The following is a 26,266-nucleotide window of genomic DNA, read 5'->3' as shown; positions in this document are numbered from 1 at the left end:
TGGAGCACACTGGAGGAGCTCTGGACACCTCACAGGGGAGGTGCAGGTCAGGGGAGTGGTCACTCCCCTTTCCTTTGTCCAGTTTCGCGCCAGAGCAGGGCTAAGGGGTCCCCTGAACCGGTGTAGACTGGCTTATGCAGAATTGGGCACATCTGTGCCCAACAAAGCATTTCCAGAGGCTGGGGGAGGCTACTCCTCCCCTGCCTTCACACCATTTTCCAAAGGGAGAGGGTGTCACACCCTCTCTCAGAGGAAGTTCTTTGTTCTGCCATCCTGGGCCAGGCCTGGCTGGACCCCAGGAGGGCAGATGCCTGTCTGAGGGGTTGGCAGCAGCAGCAGCTGCAGTGAAACCCCAGGAAGGGCAGTTTGGCAGTACCAGGGTCTGTGCTACAGACCACTGCGATCATGGGATTGTGCCAACTATGCCAGGATGGCATAGAGGGGGCAATTCCATGATCATAGAAATGTTACATGGCCATATTCGGAGTTACCATTGTGAAGCTACATATAGGTAGTGACCTATATGTAGTGCACGCGTGTAATGGTGTCCCCGCACTCACAAAGTTCAGGGAATTGGCTCTGAACAATGTGGGGGCACCTTGGCTAGTGCCAGGGTGCCCTCACACTAAGTAACTTTGCACCTAACCTTTACCAGGTAAAGGTTAGACATATAGGTGACTTATAAGTTACTTAAGTGCAGTGTAAAATGGCTGTGAAATAACGTGGACGTTATTTCACTCAGGCTGCAGTGGCAGGCCTGTGTAAGAATTGTCAGAGCTCCCTATGGGTGGCAAAAGAAATGCTGCAGCCCATAGGGATCTCCTGGAACCCCAATACCCTGGGTACCTCAGTACCATATACTAGGGAATTATAAGGGTGTTCCAGTAAGCCAATGTAAATTGGTAAAATTGGTCACTAGCCTGTTAGTGACAATTTGAAATAAATGAGAGAGCATAACCACTGAGGTTCTGGTTAGCAGAGCCTCAGTGAGACAGTTAGGCACCACATAGGGAACACATACATATAGGCCACAAACTTATGAGCACTGGGGTCCTGACTAGCAGGGTCCCAGTGACACATAACAAACATACTGAAAACATAGGGTTTTCACTATGAGCACTGGGCCCTGGCTGTCAGGATCCCAGTGAGACAGTGAAAACACCCTGACATACACTCACAAACAGGCCTAAAGTGGGGGTAACAAGGCTAGAAAGAGGCTACTTTCTCACAGATCCTGCTAGCCAGGGCCCAGTGCTAATAGTGAAAACTCCATGTTTTCAGTATGTTTGTTATGTGTCACTGGGTCCCTGCTCGTCAGGACCCCAATGCTCATAAGTTTGTGGCCTATATGTATGTGTTCCCTGTGTAGTGCCTAACTGTCTCACTGAGGCTCTGCTAACCAGAACCTCAGTGGTTATGCTCTCTCATTTCTTTCTAAATTGTCACTAACAGGCAAGTGACCAATTTTACCAATTTACATTGGCTTACTGGAACACCCTTATAATTCCCTAGTATATGGTTCTGAGGTACCCAGGGTATTGGGGTTCCAGGAGATCCCTATGGGCTGCAGCATTTCTTTTGCCACCCATAGGGAGCTCTGACAATTCTTACACAGGCCTGCCACTGCAGCCTGAGTGAAATAACGTCCACGTTATTTCACAGCCATTTTACACTGCACTTAAGTAACTTATAAGTCACCTATATGTCTAACCTTTACCTGGTAAAGGTTAGGTGCAAAGTTACTTAGTGTGAGGGCACCCTGGCACTAGCCAAGGTGCCCCCACATTGTTCAGAGCCAATTCCCTGAACTTTGTGAGTGCGGGGACACCATTACACGCGTGCACTACATATAGGTCACTACCTATATGTAGCTTCACAATGGTAACTCCGAATATGGCCATGTAACATGTCTATGATCATGGAATTGCCCCCTCTATGCCATCCTGGCATAGTTGGCACAATCCCATGATCCCAGTGGTCTGTAGCACAGACCCTGGTACTGCCAAACTGCCCTTCCTGGGGTTTCACTGCAGCTGCTGCCAACCCCTCAGACAGGCATCTGCCCTCCTGGGGTCCAGCCAGGCCTGGCCCAGGATGGCAGAACAAAGGACTTCCTCTGAGAGAGGGTGTTACACCCTCTCCCTTTGGAAAATGGTGTGAAGGCAGGGGAGGAGTAGCCTCCCCCAGCCTCTGGAAATGCTTTCTTGGGCACAGATGTGCCCAATTCTGCATAAGCCAGTCTACACCGGTTCAGGGGACCCCTTAGCCCTGCTCTGGCGCGAAACTGGACAAAGGAAAGGGGAGTGACCACTCCCCTGACCTGCACCTCCCCTGGGAGGTGTCCAGAGCTCCTCCAGTGTGCTCCAGACCTCTGCCATCTTGGAAACAGAGGTGCTGCTGGCACACTGGACTGCTCTGAGTGGCCAGTGCCACCAGGTGATGTCAGAGACTCCTTGTGATAGGCTCCTTCAGGTGTTGCTAGCCTATCCTCTCTCCTAAGTAGCCAAACCCTCTTTTCTGGCTATTTAGGGTCTCTGTCTCTGGGGAAACTTTAGATAAGGAATGCAAGAGCTCATCCGAGTTCCTCTGCATCTCTCTCTTCACCTTCTGCCAAGGAATAGACTGCTGACCGCGCTGGAAGCCTGCAAACCTGCAACATAGTAGCAAAGACGACTACTGCAACTCTGTAACGCTGATCCTGCCGCCTTCTCGACTGTTTTCCTGCTTGTGCATGCTGTGGGGGTAGTCTGCCTCCTCTCTGCACCAGAAGCTCCGAAGAAATGTCCCGTGGGTCGACGGAATCTTCCCCCTGCAACCGCAGGCACCAAAAAGCTGCATTACCTGTCCCTTGGGTCTCCTCTCAGCACGACGAGCGAGGTCCCTCGAATCCAGCAACTCTGTCCAAGTGACCCCCACAGTCCAGTGACTCTTCAGTCCAAGTTTGTTGGAGGTAAGTTCTTGCCTCACTTCGCTGGGCTGCATTGCTGGGAACCGCGACTTTTGCAGCTACTCCGGCCCCTGTGCACTTCCGGCAGAAATCCTTTGTGCACAGCCAAGCCTGGGTCCACGGCACTCTAACCTGCATTGCACGACTTTCTAAGTTGGTCTCCGGCGACGTGGGACTCCTTTGTGTAACTTCGGGTGAGCACCGTTTCACGCATCTTCGTAGTGCCTGTTTCTGGCACTTCTCCGGGTGCTACCTGCTGCTGAGAGGGCTCCTTGTCTTGCTCGACGTCCCCTCTCTCTCCTGGTCCAATTTGCGACCTCCTGGTCCCTCCAGGGCCACAGCAGCGTCCAAAAACGCTAACTGCACGATTTGCAGCTAGCAAGGTTTGTTGGCATTCTTTCAGCGGGAAAACACTTCTGCACGACTCTCCACGGCGAGTGGGATCCGTCCACCAAAGGGGAAGTCTCTAGCCCTTTTTGTTCCTGCAGAAATCTCAGCTTCTTCTGTCCAGTCGAAGCTTCTTTGCATCCACAGCTGGCATTTCCTGGGCATTTGCCCATCTCCGACTTGCTTGTGACTTTTGGACTTGGTCCCCTTGTTCCACAGGTACCCTAGATTGGAAATCCATTGTTGTTGCATTGTTGGTTTGTGTCTTTCCTGCATTATTCCTCTATCACGACTTCTTTGTCTTTTGGGGAACTTCAGTGCACTTTGCACTCACTTTTCAGGGTCTTGGGGAGGGTTATTTTTCTAACTCTCACTATTTTCTAATAGTCCCAGCGACCCTCTACAAGGTTACATAGGTTTGGGGTCCATTCGTGGTTCGCATTCCACTTTTGGAGTATATGGTTTGTGTTGCCCCTATCCCTATGTGTCCCCATTGCATCCTATTGTAACTGTACATTGTTTGCACTGTTTTCTAAGACTATACTGCATATTTTTGGTATTGTGTACATATATCTTGTGTATATTTCCTATCTTCTCACTGAGGGTACACTCTAAGATACTTTGGCATATTGTCATAAAAATAAAGTACCTTTATTTTTAGTATAACTGTGTATTGTGTTTTCTTATGATATTGTGCAAGTGACACTTGTGGTACTGTAGTAGCTTCACACGTCTCCTAGTTCAGCCTAAGCTGCTCTGCTAAGCTACCATTATCTATCAGCCTAAGCTGCTAGATACCCTATACACTAATAAGGGATAACTGGGCCTGGTGCAAGGTGCAAGTACCCCTTGGTACTCACTACAAGCCAGTCCAGCCTCCTACAATAAGCACTAAGATTCTGGTTAGCAGAGTCTCAGTGCCACAGTTAGGCACCACACAGGGAACACATTTAGGCCACAAACTATGAGCACTGGGCTTCTGGCTAGCAGGATCCCAGTGAGACAGGCAAAAACAAACTGACACACAAGTAAAAATGGGGGTAACATGCCAGGCAAGATGGTACTTTCCTACACCCAACCAGAGTCTTGATCAGACCCGCCCAAAACTGTGACAGCAGTTAAGTAACTTATAAGTCACCTACATGTCTAACCTTCATTTACTGATGGCTAGGTGCAAAGTTATTAAGTGTGAAGGCACTCTTGCGGTAGCAAAGGTGCCCCCACGCTGTCCAGGGCCAATTGCCCGGACTTCGTGAGTGTGGGGATACCATTACAAACGTGCACTACATATAGTCAATACCTATATGTAGCTTCACAATGGTAACTCTGAATATGGCCATGTGAGGAGTCTAAGATCATGGAATTTTCTCCCTATTCAAATATGGTAGTAGGGTCCCAATGCCATGCATTCTGGGGCTCCACCATGGTTCCCCAGTACTGCTAAACCAGCTCTCTGAGGCTTGCACTGCAGCTACATCTGCTGCCAACTAACAGACAGGTTTCTGCCCACCTGGGATCTGAGCAGCTCAGTCCCAGGAAGGCAGAACAATGTATTTCCTTTGGGGGGAGGGTGTTACACCCTCTCCCTTTGGAAATAGGTGTTACAGGCTTGGGAGGGTAACCTCCCAGAGCCTCTGGAAATGCTTCGAAGGGCACAGATGGTGCCTTCCTTGCATAAGCCAGTCTACATCGGTTCAGGGACCCCTAGTCCCTGCTCTGGTGCGAAACTGGACAATGGAAAGGGGAATGACCACTCCCCTGTCCATCACCACCTCGGGGTGGTGCCCAGAGGTTCTCCAATGTATTCCTGGTGTTAGCCATCTTGTTTTCTAGGTGTGGGGATACTCTGGAGATCTCTGAGTGGCCAGTACCAGCAGGTGACATCAGAGACCCCACCTGATAGATGCATATCTGGGTAGGTAGCCAATCCCCCTCTCAGGGCTATTTAGGGTCTCTCCTGTAGGTGTCTCTTGAGATTCAGCTTGCAAGACTCTTCCAGGAATCCTGTGCTTCAGCTTCTGACCGTCGGATCAACTGCAGACTGCTCCAGGAACTGGTGTAACTGCAACAAAGTATCCAAGATGACTCCTGTTACCTGCAACTTCAGCTCCAGTTACCATTTGTAACAGTTTTCCAAGCTGTGCACGCTCTGAGGACTCACTGTCTTCACCCTGTTATGTTATGCTATGTATAGAGTGCATGGCTTCCCTCAGGTTTCCCAGCGCTATCGGACCATGACCTAGGAACAGCGTAACCCATAACAAAGCTAAAACAGCCAGGTTTTCAGTGCCCTACGGAAGGTGTATTCTCGATTCATTTGTCGTAAGCTAAGAGGTAGGGAATTCCACAACTTAGCACCCAGAAAAGCTAATGTGGAGCCTCCCCATCTGACCTTCTTTATATTGGGGAGGATGGCCAGAGAAGAAGTGGCCGATCTAAGTACTCTATTAGGTTTATAAAAGGAGGCGAGATTTTTAAGAAGTGGGGACCCTTTATCGTAAAGGGACCTATGTATATAACATAGGGCCTTGAATTGTATCCGCTGTTCAATGGGTAACCAATGTAAAATAACTAGAGCAGACCTTACTGAAGACCATCTCGGGATTTCTTGTAGCAAACGTGCCGCCGAATTTTGCACCCTTTGCAGTTTCTTCTTTAGATAAGAAGGAGAGCCAAGGAAAAGTCCATTACCATAGTCTAATCTGGATAAAATGATAGCCTGCACAATGAGCCTTCTTGCTAATGCAGGTAGAATAGAAAAGACCTTCCTTAGAAGTCTAAGTAAGCCGAAGCACGTCGACGAGATGTGCTTCGCATGAGTGTCCAGCTTCAAGAGGGGGTCAAGACAGATGCCTAAACTCTTTATCTCTTTTTTAGGAGGGGGAAATTCCTCCAGCACCCGTGGGATCCAAAGCACGGTTCCCTTTCTGGGTTCCGGACCTAGGATCATTATTTCTGTTTTGTCCTCGTTTAGCTGTAATTTGCTGTCAGCCATCCAACCTGAAACTGCTTGTAGGCAGGAGGATAATGTTACCCCTTCTAGGGCCACATTAGAGGAGAATGAGACGACCAATTGAGTGTCATCTGCATAAGACACCAGCGTTAATCCAAACGATTCCACCAAAGATGCTAAGGGAACCATATATATATTAAATAGTGTCTAGAACCCTAATACCAATTTCTCTCATACTCTGGATCAAAACTCTATGATCTACAGTGTCAAATGCTGCACTTAGGTCCAGCATGATGATCACTGTGGTACGTCCCTGATCAACGCACTTCCTGGCTTCTTTCATAACAGCAATGAGTGCTGTTTCGGTACTATGCCCTGGTCTAAAGCCTGTTTGAGTAGGATGTAGGAGACTAGTATCTTCAAGAAATGAAGAAAGTTGAAGATTAATATGTTTATCTAGTATCTTGGTGGGGGTAGGTAGTAGGGAAATAGAACTGTAGTTCTTAAGAACTCCAGGATCCAGAGTGGGTTTTTTAAGCAGAGGCTTAATTATCGTGTGTTTCCACAGGCTGTGAACTGATCCTCCAATTATAGATGAGTTCAACAGTTCTGTGAGCACTGGAACTATAGCTTCCGCCCCTTGCACTAGAATGTGGGGGTGGGGGGGTGGGATCTAACAGAGCTCCTGACTTAAGAGAAGTAAGCGAATCAAGAACCTGTGCCTGGGAGAGGGTGGAAAAACGAGATATATAAACTAGTCTGTTTTCAATACATCTTTCCCCCTCTTCTACTCTGGGAATATTATTATCAAACTTAGAGTAAATGTCCAATATTTTCTTTTGGAAGAAATTAGCTAACACATTACTGTGATTTATCGAGGCTTCCGTAGAATTCTCTTCCACCGGTACTTGGAGAATTTCCTTGAGGACCTTGAACACTTCTTTTGAGGAACCAGCAGCGGCTTCCATTCTCTGCTGATAAAAGGAGCTTTGTGCTCTTTTAATCTCCATATGATACTTACTGATAGCTTTTCTATACATGTCCCTGTCTGACCCATCATATGTTTTCCTCCAGCTCCTCCCTAGCTTTTTACACTCTTTTTTGAGGAGATGCAGCTGGGGAATGAACCACGGGGCACTGGTTTTCCTACGTGGACCATTTAGTTTCCTACGGGGAAGAACAGTGTCTAGGCTATCAATTATCCAATCATTGAAGGCCTTTACTCCAATGTCAGTCCTGTCCATAGCCCGGAGTTTGTGGAGTTCTAAGGTAGCTATGAATTGCTTGCTATCCAGCTTACTCCACTCTCTCCCGACCTGCCTTGTTGGCCTAGATCCCTTTACCACAGAATCCCAAGCTAGTTCAAATGGGATTAAAAAATGGGCTGACCATGCAAGTGGGGTGGGGGGTTTGCAAGTTAAGGCCAATGTGTTACTAAAAACTAAATCAATTGTGTGTCCCTTTTCATGTGTGGGACCTCTGACAAGTTGAGCTAGACCAACTTTACTCCTACTTTCCTGGGCCCTGGACTGGGGTATTTTACTTACCTTTGGTGTTTTCTCACACTCCCAGTGCCCTCTACACATTACACTTGTCTAGGGGGGAATTTGTGATTTGCATTCCACTTTCTTAGTGTATGATTTGTGTTGCCCCTAAGCCTATTGCATTCTATTGTATTTTCTACTGTTTGCACTATCCTATGACTAATTACTTGTCTAATTTTGGTGTCTAGTCTATATATTGTGTATAATACTTACCTCCAGAAGGAGTATTGTTTATAATATATTTTTGGTACTGTGTCACCCAAATAGTTACCTTTATTTTTGGTAACACTGAGTATTGTCTTTACTTGTGTATAAGTACTGTGTAACTATTAGTGGAATTGCATTAGCTTTGCATTTCTCCTAGTTCAGCCTAAGCTGCTCTGCTATAGCTACCTCTATCAGCCTAAGCTGCTAGAACACTGTCTACATTTCACTAATAAGGAATAACTGGACCTTGTATAAGGTGTAAGTACCTTAGGTACCCACTACAAACCAGGCCAGCCTCCTACACCTGTGTCCCTGTAGGCCTCAACCTGAACACCATTGATTAGGGGTTGTTGCTTGTACTTATGCATATTAAGGGGACAAAGGTGGCAATGTCAATGCCACCATCTGAGACTAAACAGCCTCAGTGGTTTCCCTAACTAAACCAACCCTACATGACCCAAGGTGACCTCTACTACACCTTTGGACTGGTTACTTGTATTGTTTTCCCACCACCACTGCTATTACTGGGGGCACTAGTGGAAGCAGTGGGTGTTGTGATGGTGGGAGGTTTGGTGTTCCTCTTGGGACAAGAGGGGTCACTTGCCAAGTGGCCTTTGTTCTTACACAGGTAACACCAAGGCTTTCTCTTTTGGTTGGAAGAGGATTTGTACCCACCCCCAGAGGATTTTTGTAGGCCTGATGAAGACTCTGACTTTTTTATCTTTGTCATGTGATTTATCATCCTTCTTCTTGACCTTTGTCACCCCTGTATGAGCTTTTTTGCTCACCCTTGTTCTGACTTATTTCCCAATTCTTGGGGAGAGGTCAGATCTGAGTCTATCAAGTACTGGTGCAACAAGTCAGAAGCACAATTGTTAAGATTATGCTCTTTCAAAATCAGAATTTAAAGACCCTCATAGTCGGACACTTTGCTGCCATGTACCCAACTTTCCAAAGCCTTCACTGAACAGTCCACAAAGTCTATCCAATCCTCTGAAGACTCTTTTCAGGTTTCTCTGAACTTAATTCTGTATTGTTCAGTGGTTAAGCCAAATCCATCCAAGAGTGTTGGCTTCAAAACATTTTAATTATCTGAACCTTCCTCACTGACAGTGAGAAGTTTATCTCTCCCTTTGCCAGAAAAGGACAACTACAGAATAGCAGCCTACTGCCTCTGAGGGACCCTCTGTACTTTACAGGCCCTCTCAAGTGCAGAAAACCACTCATAGATGTCATCCCCCTCCTTGTAAGGGGGAACAATTTTGTGCAAGTTCCTGGAATCAAAGGTATTCTCCCTAACACCATAACTCCTGAAACTGCTGTTGCTACCATGGAGAACTAACCCCAACCCCTGCCTTTCTCTCTCCACATGTAAGGCCTCCCTATCTAGGGCCAGCTGTTGCTGTGGCATCCTCAGCTTAGCCTCCTCCAACCTCAGCTTTCTGAGCTCCTGGTATATGGAGTCATCACCTGGATTGGATGTGTGAGACTCCTCAGAAACTGAGGTGACATGATAATTGGAAGAGGTGTATCTTTCCCTAGGCTTATTAACTCTAGTGACCTGACCTCTAGGTGTAACGGGAGCCCTACTTGTGTGTAAACCCCTCCCACTGCCAGCTACACTAGATTGTTTGCTAGGAGGAAGATTTTGTGAAGAGCCTTCCCCTAAATCTTCAGGCTGACCCTCTGAGTCCAAAGGGTTAAAATCCCCCTCCCTTTCCTCCATCCTGGAGAAGGAGACTTAAAATTAAATTCTTAGGTGCTTCCCTTCCTCTAAGCTTCTCTCTGAGCAAAAGCCCTCTCAGTACTTTAAAAGTCATGTTCTAATAGGGAGTTCCCATGATGGCAGGGGTGGCCTCAGAGGAAGACATAGGGGGTCATTCTGACCTCGGCAGTAAAATGCGCTTACCGCCGGTCAGAAGACCGCCATAACGCCGCCGCGGCCGCAGTAAACCGCCACGGTCATTCTGACCCGCAACTTGAAAACCGCCAAAAACCCGACATCCACAAAAGTCCGCCACACCAAAGGGCAGCGAAAAAATGGCGATGACCAAACCTCCACCGTCACGCCAACAGAAATACGCCCGTGCCATTCCGACCCACGAATCCACGCGGCGGTCTTTCAACCGCGGTATTCCATTGGCGGTACACACCGCCGCGGTCAAAATACACACACCCTTACAAAACACAACCACATTGGACAATTTGAAATACACACACCTGATACACATACAAACAACACTCCCACACACCCAATACAATATAAAACACACACCCACATCACCCATAAACCCTTACGATCACAATTGCGACTGAAGGACTGAGAGAGACAGCACTGCTTAGAGTAGACCATCACACAGAGGCAAATCACAACATCACCCACACAATTACCACGCACAAAACACCATACACCACCACACACATCACACTCTACAACACATACAACATCCCTCACCTCATCCACACCACCCCATGGCACCCCAAAGCCCCCCCAGGCTCTCTGACGCAGAACTCAGGGTCATGGTGGAGGAAATAGTTTGTGTAGAGCCCCAGCTCTTCGGGGCACAGGTGCAGCACAACACCATTGCTAGGAAGATGGAGCTATGGCAAAAGATAGTGGACAGGGTCAACGCGGTGGGACAGCATCCACGCAATCGGGATGACATCAGGAAGCGCTGGAACGACCTACGGTGGAAGGTGCGTTCCATGGTATAAAGGCACAACATAGCGGTGCAGAAGACTGGCGGCAGACCCCCACCCACTCCCCCAGAATTTACAGCATGGGAGGAGGAAGTCTTGCACATCCTGCATCCTGAGGGCCTCGCAGGAGTAGGCGAAGGAATGGACTCTGGTAAGTCTAATCTTAACTACTTCTTCCCACCCCCACCCCACCTGCATCCCAAATCATACCCCCACCCTCACCCCCACCCCCATCACACCAACTCCTTGCAAATGGCTCACCATCACAACCCACCCATCCCAACACCAAGCCCTGCATGCGACCACAAAGCATGGACACCCATCACCAAAGCATGCCCACTGCCCACACACATCACCCCCACAAGCCACCCTCATAAAAGCCCCCACAAGGGAATGCCTGCACTTGGGTACACGGCCACCTACCCATCACACGAAATGCCACACACAGAAGCAATAACCATACGCTTATACCCCTAGCCTGGACCAGGAACAGCCTACCACCTCCGCCGGCGCTAGTGGACAGGAGGCCCCCACACAACAACAGGCCACCAGAACCCCACCTCCTGCAGAAGAAGAACCACCCCGTAAGCGGAACCTGAGACCTCACAAGAAGACAGAGTAGGATGCCAAGACCCCGCCAGCATAAGATACCCCCTGATGTCATCCCACTGTCCCACATTGTCACCCTGTCCAACCTTGAACTGCCCCTGCTCCATCCTTCCACAGGCATATGGACAATGCACCTGTCAGACTGAGAACTGGACTCTGCCATGGACATTACTCCACCCCCACCCATCACCGTTTTACAATCATGTACCTATATGTAGCACTTGAAATAAATCACTTATTGCACTTAAAAAATCAGGAGTCTGCTTGTATTCTTAACAAATGTATTACACATAACGGTGCAATAATGTTCAGTTACATTGTGATGACAACATACCAATGTCAATACGCTTTAGTCCATGGGCAAACAAAGCAGAAGTCACGCAGTGGGTCATACAGCTCTGAAAAGGGAAGGGAAAGTCACAAATCAGTTAAAAGGAACTGGGGGGAAACACAGACAGTAGAGACGCAGGAGGCCTTAAGTAAATGTAAAATGGCGTGGGTGATTCTTACCTGTGTGCTACTGAAAATACTGTTGTATGACGGAATCCCTGTTGTCTGTGTCGTCCCCGTCGTCTTCCTCCTCTTCACTCTCCACAAGCTCCACAGCTGCAACAACACCACCATCTGGACCATCCTCCTGCAGAAAAGGCACCTGGCGTCACAAAGCAAGATTGTGAAGCATACAGGAGGCCACCATGATATGGCACACCTTCTTTGGTGAGTACATTAGGGATCCACCTGTCATATGCAGGCACCTAAACCTGGCCTTCAGGAGGCCGAAGGTCCTTTCTATGATCCTCCTAGTTCGCCCATGGGCCTCATTGTACCGTTCCTCTGCCCTGGTCGGGGGACTCCTCACTGGGGTCAGTAGCCACGACAGGTTGGGGTAACCAGAGTCACCTATTAGCCACACACGGTGTCTCTGTAGCTGTCCATCACATAAGGGATGCTGCTATTTCGCATGATGTACGCGTCATGCACTGACCCAGGGAACTTGGCATTTACATGAGAGATGTACTGGTCTGCCAAACAGACCACCTGGACATTCATCGAATGATAACTTTTTCGGTTTCTGTACACCTGCTCACTTTCTTTGGGGGGAACCAAAGCCACATGGGTCCCATCAATGGCACCAATGATGTTGGGAATATGTCCAAGGGCATAGAAATCACCCTTCACTGTAGCCAAATCGCCCACATCAGGGAACACAATGTAGCTCTGCATGTATTTCATCAGGGCAGACAACACTCTGGACAAAACCTTAGAAAACATAGGCTGTGACATCCCTGATGACATGGCCACTGTTGTCTGAAAAGACCCACTTGCCAAAAAATGGAGTACTGACAGAACCTGCACCAGAGGGGGAATCCCTGTGGGTTGGCGGATGGGGGACATCAGGTCTGGCTCCAGCTGGGCACACAGTTCATGTATAGTGGCTCTGTCAAGCCTGTATGTAAGTATGATATGTCGTTCTTCCATTGTCGACAGGTCCACCAGCGGTCGGTACACGGGAGGATTCATCCTTCTCCTCGCAAATCCCAGCGGACGGTGCCTAGGAAGGACAACATGGAGCACAGAGTCAAGCAACCCACAGGTACGTAACCACAGCTTGCACAGTACACGAATCGCTATGCATTGAAAGGCTTGTATGAGTGGCAATGCAAGGCCTAGGTCTGTGTGACGCATGAGTAATTATGCCATGTGGGCCCTTGAAATGGCAGCTGCCTGACCTGTGAAGTGTGACAATGGGATGTGAGGTCAAAGCGCTGGCGTGGCACACCGTGGCGGTAGGCGGTCGAAGACCGCGGTGCAAAGCCGCATTGGTTAACATTGCACCCTATGGGTTTCAAGAGCCAATGACGATGTGCGCCGGCGGTCGCGGTACGCACCGCGGCAGTACGCTCCGCCGCAGGCGTGACCGCCATTTTCTATCTGATTAATCACTCGAGACCTGATCATCCACAGGAGAGGACCTATACTGCAAGTGCTGCTGTGACCTCGGTCTGGAAGATACAATGGCTGCTGCGACTGGGGAAAGGGCCCCTGCCTTCACTTCAGAAGAATTGAAGAAACTTGTTGATGGGGTCCTGTCCCAGTATGCGCTACTCTACGGTCCTCCAGACCAACAGGTTAGTACACAGGGTGCACGTTGTATGGGCTATGCCTGTGTTGAGTGGTGTGGATGTAAGATGGTGGGGAGGTGAGCGAATGAGGAGTGCAACGCACGACAGATGAGAGCATGTGCCACATGGCAAGGTTGGTGAGGGGGGCCACTCACATTGACCATGCAGAAAAGTGATGATATTTCCTTTCACACCCTGTACATGTCACATAGGTCAGCGCCCATCAGAAGATCGACATTTGGCGTGCCATCGCCAAGGACGTCCGGGCCCTGGGGGTCCACAGCAGACGGGGCACCCACTGCCGAAAGAGGTGGGAGGACATCCGCCGTTGGACCAGAAAGACCGCTGAGGCTCTGCTGGGGATGGCCTCCCAACGTAGGAGGGGTGCCAGCCGCCAATTGACCCCCCTGATGTCCCGGATCCTGGCGGTGGCCTACCCCGATTTGGATGGGCGCGTGAGGACATTACAGCAGACACAAGGGGGTGAGTATCAGCACATTCTGCTATCTTTGCATGCAGTGGAGGTGTCTGGGTGGGGGAGGAGGGCTGTGGCTATCTCTAGGCCAGGGCGCTTTCTGTAGGCTAGGCCCCTCCGTTAGGCATGGCCCTATGCCCCCGCCCCCCACCTCTGTAGGGTGCCAAGTACAGCTATCCATGGTCCGGCCTCACCTATGTGTGCATTTGTCGTCCACAGACCTGTAGGCCTAGTCACAATAACTGAGTAGTGTACCCCGAGTGCGCGGCGTAGTGCTGGGGGCTTCTGTGTCTGTCCTCTCCGACAACGGTGTTGGCAATGCATGCACTCAACCTGTCTTCATTTCCCCCCCCATTTTCTTTGTCTTCCTGTTCATGTGTGCATTAGCATCATCAGGCGGAGGAGAAGTGGCATCGGCGCACGAGGGAGCTGCATCTCACATGGCCCCGGAGGGCGATGCAACCGACTCCGAGTACACCAGTGAGACGGAGGGGGAGGGGGGCTCCACAACGGGGACCCGTGGAGACGTCAGCGACACAGACACGTCCTCGGAAGGGAGCTCCCTTGCGGTGGGGGCAACATCCGTGCCCACTGCCACAACAGGTACAGCCGCCACCCAGCGCACCAGCTCCGCCTTCCCAGCAGCCCCTCAGCGTTCGCCCCGTGCCCGCTCGGCCAGGAAGCCGGCCATCTCCTTCGCCCCAGGCACCTCAGGCCCTGCCCCAGTTACCCCTGCTGCCCTCAGTGAGGAGGTCATTGACCTCCTGAGGACCATCATTGTTGGGCAGTCTACCCTTTTGAATGCCATCCAGGGTGTAGAAAGGGAGGTGCATCGGAGCAATGCATACCTGGAGGGCATTCATTCGGGTCAGGCTGCCCATCAGCGATCGTTCAACGCTCTGGCCTCAGCACTGACGGCAGCCATTGTACCTGTCTCCAGCCTCCCTCTTCAAACTCCCTCCACCCAGTCCCAGTCTCCTGTTCCTCTGCCTATCCCATCCACACCATCAGACCAGCCTGCACACACCTCAACACCCAAGGGCAGCTCATCCAGACATAAGCACCACAGATCACACAAGCATTCACCCAAGCAACATCCAGATGCAGACATGCCAACAGTCACTACCACCTCTGTGTCCCCCACCTCCTCGTCTCCCTCCTCCCTCCCTGTGACATCTCCACTCACACCTGCATGCACACCACCATCAGCCAGTTCTTCCATCACCAGCACACACTCCAGTACAGTCCGCACACGTGCAGTCACCACCCCCACTGCCATTTACACGTCCCCTGTGTCCTCTCCCAGTGTGTCTGTCACCCCCTCTTCCAAACCACACAAACGCAGGCAGCCACCCACCCAACAGCCATCCACCTCACGACAGCCTCCGTCACAAGCACCTGCACCCAAAGACAGCACACTTGACTCTCCTACAACCACATCCTCTTCCTCCACACCCATACCCACTACATCTACCCATCCCTGTCTTTCAAAATTGATTTTCCTATCCAACCTTGACCTCTTTCCAACAACTGACCCACCCCCTCCATCTGGTAAGAGTCCAAAGAGCACCTCAGCCACCACCAGCCCTGCATCTACTAGGACCATAGTTTAGGGCTATTGGAGTCCACCAGCTCCTAGGGCAGGAACATCGGCCAGCAGCAAGGGGACAGCCAGCCCACCCCCTGGGAAGAGGACCAAGAAAACGAAGGGCCGGCGCGACAAGCCTGAGACGGCTGCCACCAAGGACAGTAGCCTTGCCCCGTCATCTGCCACATCAACAAAGGGAGGCAAGGGCCACAGAGCTTCTGCGAAGGAGGGCAAGGGCAGCAGGGCGGACAAGTCAGGCAGCAGGCGAGCTGCCCAGGAGGGCCCCACCAGCCCCATTCCGGGTGTGACGGAGGACACCCACGGGCCCAGGACTCCATCACAGGAGGGCCCCGCAACCGAAAGGTCGGATGGCGACTGAGCGGGAAGTATCGGCCAGGTCTGGTTCCCTAGACACACAGGACAAGCACCGCTGAACAGGGGCCGCTGTGAGAAGCATCGCTGAACAGGGCCCGCCGTGAGGAGCACCGCTGAACAGGGCCCCGCCAAGACAAGCACCGCTGAACAGGGGCCGCCGTGAGAAGCACTGCTGAACAGGGCCCCGCCGTGACAAGCACTGCTGAACAGGGGCCGCCGTCTCAAGAACCGCTGAACAGGGGCCGCTGTGAGAAGCACCGCTGAACAGGGGCCGCTGTGAGAAGCACCGCTGAACAGGGCCCCGCCGTGACAAGCACCGCTGAACAGGTGCCACCGTCTCAAGCACCGCTCCGCTGGGCCCTTCCTGTCAAGCACCGCTCCGCTGGGCCCTTCCTGTCAAGCACCGCTCCGCTGGGCCCTTCATCTCAAGCACCGCTCCGCTGGGCCCTTCATCTCAAGCACTGCTCCGCTGGGCCCTTCATCTCAAGCACCGCTCCGCTGGGCACCGCCGTCTCAAGCACCGCTCCGCTGGGCACCGCCGTCTCAAGCACCGCTCCGCTGGGCCCTTCATCTGAAGCACCGCTCCGCTGGGCCCTTCCTGTCAAGCATCGCTCCGCTGGGCCCTTCATCTGAAGCACCGCTCCGCTGGGCCCTTCCTTTCAAGCACCGCTCCGCTGGGCCCTTCATCTGAAGCACCGCTCCGCTGGGCCCTTCATCTCAAGCACCGCTCCGCTGGGCCCTTCCTGTCAAGCACCGCTCCGCTGGGCCCTTCATCTCAAGCACCGCTCCGCTGGGCCCTTCATCTCAAGCACCGCTCTGCTGGGCACCGCCGTCTCAAGCACCGCTCCGCTGGGCACCGCCGTCTCAAGCACCGCTGGCCCATTGGCAGTGCCGGTTCTGTGTCGAGCAGGGCTTCATGAAGCACTGTGGCCACCATGCCTCCTCCATTACCAGTGGAGTCGGTAATCCATCTGATGGACTGTGGCTTTGCACTCCCCAGAATGGAACAGTGGGCAAGCCACCCACTGTAGAGACTTGAGAGACTGTGGCTTTGCACTCCCCAGAATGGAACAGTGGGCAAGCCACCCACTGTAGAGACTTGAGAGACTGTGGCTTTGCACTCCCCAGAATGTAACAGTGGGCAAGCCACCCACTGTAGAGACTTGTGAGACTGTGGCTTTGCACTCCCCAGAATGGAACAGTGGGCATGGAGGCCCCTCGTGGATCTGGCATCGTGGACGCATGTGGCTGAGGTGCCCCCCCTTCCCTTCCCCCTGAGGTGCCTGTAGTTTTATCATCTGATGCCCCAGCAGTGTTCTCTCCAATGGTATCTGGTCTCGTGTGTGGGCTTTGCCCATGTGTTTGTGCACATTGGCCCACGGACTATGGAACTTTGCCAAAATGTGCAGGACTTATTGCCTATGTATATATTTTTCTCTATGTTCATTCTTTAATATGTATAGTTCATATTGCATATTTCCCATAACTTCAATTGATCTATGATATACTTAAATTTTAAAGTTCATTTTAATTTTGTCTTTGCATTATTCCGTGGGGTTTGGGGGGTGTCACTCTGACTTGTTGCTCTGCATTGGTGTGTAGGTATTTGGGGTGGGGGGGTGGGTGTATTGCGTATATGTGTGCCCGTAACCTTTCCTCCTCCCCCCTCCCCTGTGTCGTAGGTGCAGTACTCACCGTTGTCGTCTGCGCCGGCGTTCGTACTCGTGGTAGATGAGCAGGTAGACAATAGCTGGTAGGATGTTTAATTCGGGTTCCATGCTGTCCAGATTCCTCGTGGAGTGTATAGAGGTGAGCGTTTTCCCGTTCGTAGTCTGTTTCCGCCGTGTTTTTATCGGCGGGGCTCCCGCCCCGGAAAAGGTGGTGGATTGGTGAGTTGTGATAGGGTGGGCGGTACATTGTCTGCCGTCTGCCTGTTGGCGGTGACCGCCGCGCTGTTTGTTTGTCCCGCCGTGGCGGTCGGAGTGTTGAAGTGGCGGGCTGTGTTGGCGGTTCCCGCCAGGGTCAGAATTCCATTTTTTTTACCGCCTGCCTGTTGCCGGATTGGACGCCGCTTTATCACCGACCGCCAGGGTTGGAATGACCCCCATAGTGTAGTGAGTTAGAGTAAAGTGAAAGGAAAGAGAAATACCTACTTTACCTATCCCTTAGTATTTTCAGAAAGAAAGTGAAAATACTAGTGTAGGAAAGTACCATCTTGCCTGGCATGTTACCCCCATTTTTCACTGTATATATGTTGTTTTAGTTGTATGTGTCATTGGGACCCTGGTAACCCAGGGCCCCAGTGCTCATAAGTGTGCCTGAATGTGTTACCTGTGTAGTGACTAACTGTCTCACTGAGGCTCTGCTAATCAGAACCTCAGTGGTTATGCTCTCTCATTTCTTTCCAAATTGTCACTAACAGGCTAGTGACCATTTTTACCAATTTACATTGGCTTACTGGAACACCCTTATAATTCCCTAGTATATGGTACTGAGGTACCCAGGGTATTGGGGTTCCAGGAGATCCCTATGGGCTGCAGCATTTCTTTTGCCACCCATAGGGAGCTCTGACAATTCTTACACAGGCCTGCCACTGCAGCCTGAGTGAAATAACGTCCACGTTATTTCACAGCCATTTTACACTGCACTTAAGTAACTTATAAGTCACCTATATGTCTAACCTTTACCTGGTAAAGGTTAGGTGCAAAGTTACTTAGTGTGAGGGCAACCTGGCACTAGCCAAGGTGCCCCCACATTGTTCAGAGCCAATTCCCTGAACTTTGTGAGTGCGGGGACACCATTACACGCGTGCACTACATATAGGTCACTACCTATATGTAGCTTCACAATGGTAACTCCGAATATGGCCATGTAACATGTCTATGATCATGGAATTGCCCCCTCTATGCCATCCTGGCATAGTTGGCACAATCCCATGATCCCAGTGGTCTGTAGCACAGACCCTGGTATTGCCAAACTGCCCTTTCTGGGGTTTCACTGCAGCTGCTGCTGCTGCCAACCCCTCAGACAGGCATCTCCCCTCCTGGGGTCCAGCCAGGCCTGGCCCAGGATGGCAGAACAAAGAACTTCCTCTGAGAGAGGGTGTGACACCCTCTCCCTTTGGAAAATGGTGTGAAGGCAGGGGAGGAGTAGCCTCCCCCAGCCTCTGGAAATGCTTTCTTGGGCACAGATGTGCCCAATTCTGTATAAGCCAGTCTACACCGGTTCAGGGACCCCTTAGCCCCTGCTCTGGCGCGAAACTGGACAAAGGAAAGGGGAGTGACCACTCCCCTGACCTGCACCTCCCCTGGGAGGTGTCCAGAGCTCCTCCAGTGTGCTCCAGACCTCTGCCATCTTGGAAACAGAGGTGCTGCTGGCACACTGGACTGCTCTGAGTGGCCAGTGCCACCAGGTGACGTCAGAGACTCCTTCTGATAGGCTCCTTCAGGTGTTAGTAGCCTATCCTCTCTCCTAAGTAGCCAAACCCTCTTTTCTGGCTATTTAGGGTCTCTGTCTCTGGGGAAACTTTAGATAACGAATGCAAGAGCTCATCCGAGTTCCTCTGCATCTCTCTCTTCACCTTCTGCCAAGGAATCGACTGCTGACCGCGCTGGAAGCCTGCAAACCTGCAACATAGTAGCAAAGACGACTACTGCAACTCTGTAACGCTGATCCTGCCGCCTTCTCGACTGTTTTCCTGCTTGTGCATGCTGTGGGGGTAGTCTGCCTCCTCTCTGCACCAGAAGCTCTGAAGAAATCTCCCGTGGGTCGACGGAATCTTCCCCCTGCAACCGCAGGCACCAAAAAGCTGCATTACCGGTCCCTTGGGTCTCCTCTCAGCACAACGAGCGAGGTCCCTCGAATCCAGCAACTCTGTCCAAGTGACCCCCACAGTCCAGTGACTCTTCAGTCCAAGTTTGGTGGAGGTAAGTCCTTGCCTCACCTCACTGGGCTGCATTGCTGGGAACCGCGACTTTTGCAGCTACTCCGGCCCCTGTGCACTTCCGGTGGAAATTCTTTGTGCACAGCCAAGCCTGGGTCCACGGCACTCTAACCTGCATTGCACGACTTTCTACGTTGGTCTCCGGCGACGTGGGACTCCTTTGTGCGACTTCGGGTGAGTACCGTTTCACGCATCCTTGTAGTGCCTGTTTCTGGCACTTCTCCGGGTGCTACCTGCTGCTGCTGACAGGGCTCCTTTTCTTGCTCGACGTCCCTTCTCTCTCCTGGTCCAATTTGCGACCTCCTGGTCCCTCCTGGGCCACCGCAGCGTCCAAAAACTCTAACCGCACGATTTGCAGCTAGCAAGGCTTGTTGGCGTTCTTTCGGCGGGAAAAGACTTCTGCACGACTCTCCACGGCGAGCTGGATCCGTCCACCAAAGGGGAAGTCTCTAGCCCTTTTCGTTCTTGCAGAAACCGCAGCTTCTTCTGTCCAGTAGAAGCTTCTTTGCACCCACAACTGGCATTTCCTGGACATACGCCCATCTCCGACTTGCTTGTGACTTTTGGACTTGGTCCCCTTGTTCCACAGGTACCCTAGATTGGAAATCCACAGTTGTTGCATTGTTGGTTTGTGTCTTTCCTGCATTATTCCTCTAACACGACTTCTTTGTCCTTAGGGGAACTTTAGTGCACTTTGCACTCACTTTTCAGGGTCTTGGGGAGGGTTATTTTTCTAACTCTCACTATTTTCTAATAGTCCCAGCGACCCTCTACAAGGTCACATAGGTTTGGGGTCCATTCGTGGTTCGCATTCCACTTTTGGAGTATATGGTTTGTGTTGCCCCTATCCCTATGTTTCCCCATTGCATCCTATTGTAACCATACATTGTTTGCACTGTTTTCTAAGACTATACTGCATATTTTTGCTATTGTGTATATATATCTTGTGTATATTTCCTATCCTCTCACTGAGGGTACACTCTAAGATACTTTGGCATATTGTCATAAAAATAAAGTACCTTTATTTTTAGTATAACTGTGTATTGTGTTTTCTTATGATATTGTGCATATGACACTAAGTGGTACTGTAGTAGCTTCACACGTCTCCTAGTTCAGCCTAAGCTGCTCTGCTAAGCTACCATTATCTATCAGCCTAAGCTGCTAGACACCCTATACACTAATAAGGGATAACTGGGCCTGGTGCAAGGTGCAAGTACCCCTTGGTACTCACTACAAGCCAGTCCAGCCTCCTACAACTAGATCCTGCACTTGGTATACTTTTGTATAGCTCTAAGTCTAGGGTACACTTTCCTGTGGAAAGCATCAATGACAGAGTGATAATGTAATTGCAACTACTTAATCTCACCGTTGCCACCAATGTAGGAGGCTGGCCTGGTTTGTAGTGGGTATCAAAGGTACTTACACGTTATACCAGGTCCAGTTATCCCTTATTAGTGAAAGGTAGTCAGTGTCTAGAAGCCAGGCTGTCTAGGGGTAGCTGAGCAGCCAAGGCTGATCTAGGAGACATGCAAAGCTCTTGCAATACCACAGTAGTCACACAGTACTCACACACATGAAAGAAAATAATCAGTGTTACAAAAATAAAGGTACTTTATATTTAGTGACACAATGCCAAAAATACCTTAGAGACTATACTACCCTACGAGGTAAGTAATATACACAGTATTTACACTACAATGCAGAAATAGCTGTAAAAATAGTGTGAAAAGAGTATAAATAGTGAAAATCACAGTAGGTTTCATTGGGCCTAGGTGAAACACATACCATATACTAAAATAGTGGAATGCGAAAGTCAGTTTCCCACCTAGGAAAATGTACTATGCAGAGGGGCACTGGGAGTGTAAGAAAACACCAACGTAAGTAATAGAACCCACCCCAGAGCCCAGGAAAACAGGAGTAAATCACAGTAAGATTCCTGAAACACACAAGAAGTAGTGATAGAAGATTATGCAAGAACCAGAAGAGACTGCAAGACACCAATGATGGATTCCTGGGCCTGAAGACCAGTGGAATAAGGGGACCATGTCCAAGAAGCACTGAAGAGTCCAGGGAAAACAGTAGCCCCTGCTAACCCGAATGAAGGTGCAAAAGAAGAAGCACCGGTGAGAAGACAATGTCAGTTGTGTATCCAAGAGGACAGATGAGGGTGTCTGGTTGGTGCAGAAGATGTCCCCCTCCGATGGATGATTGCAGTCTGGTTTGTGTTGCTGGATTCCCTCAAACAAGCCTTGGCACATGCAAAGCTCACGGTTAGCGGGAAATGGCGCAGCCAGGGACCAGGAGAGACCTATTGGCCTATACCCAGAAGGGCGGGACAGAGACAGAGGGGGCTCTCAGCAACTCTGAGAACCTTCAGAAGATCAGGCTGCATGCATAGGAGTCCCATAGCAAGGGGACAAAGAAGGTGCAAATGGAGGCCCACGCAGCACGACACAAAGGGATCCCACACCACCGAAGAACCACTCAGGAAGCTGTGCGTCACAGCAAGGAGTGCTGGGGGCCTAAGCTGTGCTGTGCATGAAGAACTTCTTGGAAAGTCTCACACAAGCCTTGGCAACTGCAAGTCACACGTGCAAGGGGGTACTGTCTTGTGTGGGGAGGCAAGCTCCTACCTCCATCAAAACTGGACAGCTGGACCTTGGGACTGTTGGTCACTTTAGTCTACCAATCATGTTGCTGGATCCATGTCGTCATCTGGAGAGGGGAGCCACGCCACCAGTCATCGCTGCACTGAAGCAGAGAAGTGACTCCGCCACTCAACAGGAGATTCCTTTGGTTCTTCTGGTGCAGGATGAAGACAAGCAGTCCTCGGAGGATGCACAATCTGGAAACAGTTGAAGTTGCTGATAGGAGGTGAAGATACAATGTTGCAGAAGTCATCGTGGCTTCTTTGTTGCAGTTTGTAGAGTTCCTGGAGGGTTCACCTGTGGTTCTGTCGGTAGAAGATGAAGTAATGCATGCAGAGGATTCCTGCTGGAGTCTTGCAATCTGAATCTGAGGAAACACCCAGGAGAGAGACCCTAAATAGCCCTCACAGGTGGATTGACTAGCTACACAGGTAATCACCTGCTGGCACTGGCCACTCAGATGGTCCCAGAGTGTCCCACCACCTTGGATTCCAAGATGGCAATAGCCAGGGCACTCTGGAGGAGCTCTGGGCACCACCCCTGGGGTGGTGATGGACAGGGGAGTGGTCACTCCCCTTTCCTTTGTCCTGTTTTGTGCCAGAGCAGGGACTGGGGGTCCCTGAACCGGTGTAGACTGGATTATGCAAGGAGTGTAGCATGTGGTGTGCCCTTCAAAGTGTTTCCAGAGGCTCTGGAGGCTACCCCTCCCATGCCTGTATCACCTATTTCCAAAGGGAGAGTGTGTAACACCCCTCTCCCAAAGAAAATGGTTTGTTCTGCCTTCCTGAGCTTGAGCTGCTCAAGCCACAGGAGGGCAGAAACCTGTCTGTGATGTGGCAGTAGCTGCGGGCCTGGAAAGCCTCAGAAGGCTGGTATGGCAGTTCTGGAGGTCGACTGTGGAGCAACAGGGTGCATGGGATTGTAAAACCAATAATAAATGAGTATTGGGGTTTCACCACCATGTAAAGGCTGGCAGAGACGGTGTGCGGCTGGGGCCCCTTTTGCCAGCCTTGTCACGCAAATCACTGTCTGCTTTGCAGACGGTGATTTGCTCGACTTGTGCTGGGCCACCCGACGCACAATAGCATTGCTGCTGGCTCCATTGTAAGCCGGCATCAATGTTGCTGTGCATTTCCTGCTGGGCCTACAGGCGGAAACTGTGTTTCCGCCCGCTGACCTAGTGGGAAACTCATAATAGGGGCTTCAGGAGAGCTGCTGCATAGGTGGCAACCCAACTACGTGTGTTTGGCAGGTGGCCTTTTCTGCCCACCAAACTCATAATTAAGGGCTAAGACCAAAGGTAAACATTTGACCCGGGCCTCCCGATTGCTGTAGCCGAGCAGGGCTCCATCACTCTCGGCCTCAAACTTTGACTTTGCCCAGGTGTAGTGCAACCAGATGACCAGATTGGCACTTTTAGGAAACATACATTCTTTACAAATTCATATCTGAGGTTCCCCTTAACCGACTTTAATCATTTTGGTGTCATTTTAAAGATATAAATATACTCTATGTTTCTGAAATGGTGATTGATTTTTATTCTGCTTTGTGTTTTACTTATTTACTGTTTTCTGATTTTTAAATGCTTTACCCACTTGTCTCCTAAATTGAGCCTTGTTGCTCATTGCCAAGCTACCAAGGGTTGACCTAGGATTCATTTATTGAGACCTGACTGGAACTAGTGGGGCTTAGTGGCCTATTGCTTAGTGTAGGTAGTTACTTGCCCTTACCAATAATCCATTTCCGACAACTCTCCTCTGTTACACAGCTCCTATTTGACAGTGAGTAATTTTGGTCCAAGGAGGAAAGAACATTAAACCAGTTAGCGTGAGGGAAAAAAACATACCTGTTGCTGGTTATAAAACTGGGCATTACTCCCTGAGACACCTGTTTGATAGCCATTGGCCCTCAGGGCCAAGAGCCTCTGAGCCTGGGGAACATGAAATAAAGTCCAGGGGATAAGGATTATTAGCCTCCTGGTTATTGGCTTGACAACCAAAGGAATGCAAAAGGGCATGCACAATGTAGGAGGCTGACCTGACTTGTAGTGGGAACCAAAGGTACTTACACCTTGTGCCAGGTCCAGTTATCCCTTATTAGTGTAGAAGAGGTGTTTCTAGCAGCTTAGACTGATAGAAGGTAGCTATGGCAAAGCAGCTTAGGCTGAACTAGGAGACATGCAAAGCTCCTACTATACCACTTGTATCATATGCACAATATCATAAGAAAACACAATACACAGAGTTACTAAAAATAAAGGTACTTTATTTTTATGACAATATGCCAAACTTATCTCAGTGAGTACCCTCAGTAAGAAGGTAAGTTATATACACAAGTTATGTACACAAACCCAAATCAGGTAAGTAAGAGCAAGAAAAGTAATGCAAACAGTGTAGAATTACAATAGGTTGCAATAGGAGCCCATAGGTATAGGGGCAACACAAACCATATACTCCAAAAGTGGAATGCGAACCACGAATAGACCCCAGACCTATGTGAGCTTGTGGAGGGTGGCTGGGACTGTAAGAAAGCAGTGAGGGTTAGAAAATACCCCACCCCAAGACCCTAAAAAGTAGGGGTAAAGTACACCTACTACCCCCAGAGAGCACAGAAGTCGTGATAGGGGGATTCTGCAGGAAGAACAAACACCAGCAGTGCACTGACAATGGATTTCCGCACCGGAGTACCTGTAAGACAAGGGGGCCAAGTCCAATAGTCGCGACAGTGTCCAAGGGCGGGAAGGAGCCCAGGAAACCCCAGCAAAAGTTGCAAGGAAGCTGCCACTGGTTGGAAGAAGCTTGGAGTTCTGCAAGAAAGAAGAGGACTCTGAACTTATCCTTTGGAAAACGGATGTCGCACGTCGCGATGAAGCTTGCAGAGGTTTTCCCACCCAAAAGACCGTAAACAAGCCTTGCTAGCTGCAACGGTCGCGGTAGAGGTTTTTGGGTGCTACTGAGGACCAGTAAGGACCAGGATTTTGCCTTTTGGAGGAGGAGACAGAGAGGGCGCTCAGCAACTCAGAGAGCCCTCACAGCAGCAGACAGCACCCACAGAAGTAACCCAAAAGGCACTTGGAAGAAGAGTGAACCGGAGTCCACGTGAAGTTGCAAAAGGGAGTCCCATGACACCGGAGGACAACTCAGAAGATTGTGCACTGCAGGACGGAGTGCTGGGGACCAAGGCTTGGCTGTGCATGAAGGAAATCCTGGAAGATTGCACAGGAGAGGAGCAGCTGCAAATCACGCTGTACACAGCTTTGCAGTCTAGCGTGGGGAGGCAAGGACTTACCTCCACCAAACTTGGACTGAAGAGTCACTGGACTGTGGGAGTCACTTGGAGAGAGTTGCTGGGTTCCAGGGACCAAGCTCGTTGGGATGAGAGTGGACCCAGAGGACCAGTGATGCAGTCTTTTGGTGCCTGCATTAGCAGGGGGAAGATTCCGTCGACCCACTGGAGATTTCTTTTTAGCTTCTGGTGCAGGGTGAAGGCAGGCTACCCCCAGAGCATGCACCACCAGGAAACAGTTGAGAAAGCCGGCAGGATTAGGTGCTACAATGTTGCAGGTAGTCCTCTTGCTACTTTGTTGAGGTTTTGAAGGCGTCTTGGGCAGTCAGCGGTCGATCCTTGGTAGAAGGTGAAGAGGGAGATGCAGAGGAACTCTGGTTAGCTCTTGCATTCGTTATCTGAAGAATTCCCCAAAGCAGAGACCCTAAATAGCCAGAAAAGGAGGTTTGGCTACCAGGTTAGGAGGATTGGCTACAAAGAAA

The sequence above is a fragment of the Pleurodeles waltl genome, chromosome 7 (genome assembly GCF_031143425.1).
Source record: "Pleurodeles waltl isolate 20211129_DDA chromosome 7, aPleWal1.hap1.20221129, whole genome shotgun sequence".
Taxonomy (NCBI): Eukaryota; Metazoa; Chordata; class Amphibia; order Caudata; family Salamandridae; genus Pleurodeles; species Pleurodeles waltl.
Note: the sequence above shows the minus strand (reverse complement) of the source record.